Source organism: Rhinopithecus bieti, unplaced genomic scaffold (assembly GCF_001698545.2).
Source record: "Rhinopithecus bieti isolate Rb0 unplaced genomic scaffold, ASM169854v2 scaffold_56972, whole genome shotgun sequence".
Classification (NCBI taxonomy): Eukaryota; Metazoa; Chordata; class Mammalia; order Primates; family Cercopithecidae; genus Rhinopithecus; species Rhinopithecus bieti.
Window position 1 is genome coordinate 20,016 of NW_016821775.1, and position 4,173 is coordinate 24,188.

The window sequence follows — 4,173 nt, forward strand, 5'->3', positions numbered from 1 at the left end:
TTATGATCTGTCGGTTTTATTTATCTTTTCAAAGAATCAGCTTTTTTTCTCATTTATCTTTTGTATTGTTTTATTTTGTTTCAATTTCATTCGTTCTGTTTTGATCTTAGTTATTTCCTTTCTTCTGCTGGGTTTGGGTTTGGTTTGTTCTTGTTTCTCTAGTTCTTTAAGGCGTGACCTTAGATTATCTGTGCTCTTTCAGACTTTTTGACATAGGCTTTTAGGACTATGACCTTTCCTTTTAGCACCGCCTTTGCTTTATCTCAGAGGTTTTGATAGGTTGTGTCACTATTGTCGTTAAGTTTGAAGAATGTTTTAATGTTTATTTTGATTTCATTTTTGATCCAATAATCATTCAGTAGCAGGTTAATTTTTATGCATTTGCATGGTTTTGAAGGTTCCTTTTGGAGTTGATTTCCAATTTTATTCCACTGTGGTCTGAGAGAGTGCTTGATATAATTTCAATTTTTAAAAATTTATTGAGGCTCATTTTGTGGCCTATCATATGGTCTATCGTGGAGAAAGTTCCATGCGCTGTTGAATAGAATGTATATTCTGGGGTTGTTGGATGGAATGTTCTGTATATATCTGTATTTGTTCCACGGTATAGTTTAAATCCATTGTTTCTTTGTTGTCTTTCTGTCTTGATGACCTGTCTATTGCTGTCAGTGGATTACTGAAGTCCCCCACTGGTAGTGTGTTGCTGTTTATCTCATTTCTTAGGTGTATTAGTATTTATTTCATAAATTTGGGAGCTCCTGTGTTAGGTGCATATATGTTTAGGATTGTGATATTTTTCTGTTGGACAAGGCCTTTTATCATTATATAATGTCCCCCTTTGTCTTTTTTAACAGCTGTTGCTTTAAAGTTTGTTTTGTCTGATGTAAGAATAGCTACCCCTGCTCACTTTTGGTGTCCATTTGCATGAAATGTATTTTTCCACTCATTTACCATAAGTTTATGTGCGTCCTTATGTGTTAGGTGACTCTCTGGAAGACAGCAGATGGTTGGTGAATTCTTATCCATTCTGCAATTGTATACCTTTTAAGTGAAGTAATTAGGCCATTTACATTCAGTGTTAGTATTGAGATGTGAGGTCCCATTCCATTAATCATGCTATTTGTTGCCTGTATACCTTGTTTTTTTTTGTTTTGTTTTTTAACTTGTATTTTGTTTTATAGGTCCTGTGTGATTTATGCTTTAAAGACATTCTGCTTAGATATATTTCCAGAATTAGTTTCAAGATATAGAGCTCCTTTCAGCAGTTCTTGTAGTGGTGGCTTGGTAAGGGTGAATTCTCTCAGCATTTGTTTGTCTGAAAACAAAACAAATTCATCATATGTGAAGCTTAGCTGTATTGGATAGAAAATTTTGGCTGATAATCGCTTTGTTTGAGGAGCCTGGAAATAGAGTCCCTATCCTTTCTAGCTCATAGTGTTTCTGCTGAGAAATCCACTGTTTATCTGGTAATTTTTTTTTTTTTGTAACCTTGTATTTTTGTCTCACAGCTCTTGAGATTATTTTCTTCATCTTAATTTTAGACAATCTGATGACAATGTGATTAGGTGATGATCTTTCTGCTATGTATTTTCCAGGTTTTCTTTGTTTTTCTTGTTTTTGGATGTCTATGTCTCTAACAAGGCCAAGGAATTTTCCTTGATTATTCCCCAAATATGTTTTCCAAACTTTTAGATTTCTCTTATTCCTCAGGAATACCAATTATTCTTAGATTTGGTCATATAACATAATCCCAGACTTCTTGGAGGCTTTCTCCACATTTTTTAATTCTTTTTTTCCTTTGTGTTCGTTGGATTGTGTTAATTTGAAAACCTTGCCTTTGAGCTCTGAATTTCTTTCTTCTACTTGTTAGATTTTATTGTTGAGACTTTCCAGAGCATTTTGCATTTCTATAACTGGGTCCATTGTTTCCTGAAGTTTTGATTGTTTTTTCTTTATGTTGTCTGTTTCTTTAAATATTTCCCCCTTCACATCTTGTATTTTTTTTTTTTAATTTTCTTCCATGGGGCTTTGCCCTTCTCTGGTGCCTCCTTGATCAGCTTAATAACTAACCTCCTGAATTACTTTTGAAGTAATTCAGGGATTTCTTCCTGGTTTGGATCCATTCCTGGTGAGCTAGTGTGATTTTTGGGGGGTGTTATGAACCTTGTTTTTTCATGTTACTTGAGTTGTTTTCTCATTCTTTCTCATTTGGGTAGGCTCGTCAGAGGGAATGTCTAGGGCTGAAGGCTGTTGTTCAGATTCCTTTGTCTCACAGGGTGTGTTTTTGATGTGGTACTCACCCCCTTTTTCTATGGATGTGGCTTCCTTAGAGCCAAGCTGTAGCGATTGTTATCTCTATTCTGGATCTAGCCACGCAGCAAGTCTACCCAGCTCTGGACTGGAACTGGGGGTTGTCTGCACAGAGTCTTGTGATGTGAACAATCTGTGGGGCTCTCAACCATGGATACCAGCACAGTATTTGTATCCCAGGTCCTGAAGGAGCAATCCTCTTCCTTCAGAGGGTCTGTGATTCCTCTTGTGTTTCCTGATTTATTCCTCCCGTTGTTCTGGAGCAAAAATTCATGATGTGGGCCTCCACACCCTGCTCTGTTCATCCGAGTAAGAGCTGCAATCGAGTCCTTCCTCTAGTATACCACAATCCCTCCCTCCCATCTGCCATAATCCTCTCAAAGAACTGGAAACAACCATTTGACCCAGCAATCCCATTACTGAGTGTATATCTACAAGACAACATATCGTTCTTCCAAAAGGTCATGTACTCACGCGTTCATGGTCACACTATTCACAATAGCGAATACATTGAATTGACCTAGGTACCCATCAATGGTAAACCAGATAAAGAAAATGTGCTACATATACACCATGAAATACTATGCAGCCATGAAAGAATGAAATCAGATTCTTTGCAGCAACATGAATTCAGCTGGAGGCCATTATCCTAAGCAAATTGACACAGGAAAAGAAAATAAAAAGCCACATATTCTCACTTATAAGTGGGGGCTAAATGTTGAGTACTCACGGATATAAAGACAGCAACAATAGAAGCTGAAGGCTACCAGAGGGAGGAGATGGGGAGACGGGAAAGGATTGAAAAACTAATTATTGGGACACGTTCTGAAATTGACGCAATAATTAAAAGCCTACAAACCAAAAAAAAAAAAAAAAAAAAAAAAAAAAAAAAAGAAAAGCCCAGGAGGGAAGATTCGAAGCCAAATTCTACCACAGGTACAAAGAAAAGCTGGTACCACTCCTTCTGCAACTATTCCAAACAAACAATTGAAAAGGAGGGACTCCTCCCTAACTCATTTTATGAAGCCAGCATCATCCTGATACCAAAATCGGGAAGAGACACAACAAAGAACACTTCAGGCCAATATCTCTGATAAACATCGATGCGAATATCCTCAATAAAATACTGGCAAATTGAACTAGCAGCACACCAAAAACTTGTCCATCATGATTGAGTTCGCTTCATCCCTGGGATGCGAGTCTGGTTCAACATATGCATATCAATAAACATAATCCATCACATAAACAGAACCAAAGACAAAACCCACATGATTAACTCAATAGATGTGGAAAAGGCCTTTGATAAAATTCAACATCCCTTCATGTTAAAAACTCTCAATGAACTATGTATTGATGGAACATATCTCAAAATAATGGGAACTCTTTATGACAAACCCACAGCCAATATCATATTGATTGCTTGAGCAAAAGCTGGAAGCATTCACTTTGAAAATCAGTGCAAGCAAGGATGCTCTTTCTCAACATTCCTATTCAACATCTTATTGGAAGTTCTGGCCAGGGCAATCGCACAAATGAGTAAAGAGTATTCAAATAGGAAGAGAGGAAGTCAAATTGTCTCTGTTTGCAGATGACATTATTTTATATTTAGAAAACCCTTCATCTTAGCACCAAAATTTCTTAAACTAATAAGCAACTTTAGCAAAGTCTCAGGTTACAAAATTAATATGCAAAAGTCACAAGCATTCCTTTACACTAATAATAAACAAGCAGAGAGCCATATCATGAATAAACTCCCATTCAGAATTGCTACAAAAAGAACATAGCTGAGAATACAGCTAAGAAGGGATTTGAAGGACCTCATCAAGGAGAACTACAAACCACTGCTCGAGGAAATGAGAGAGG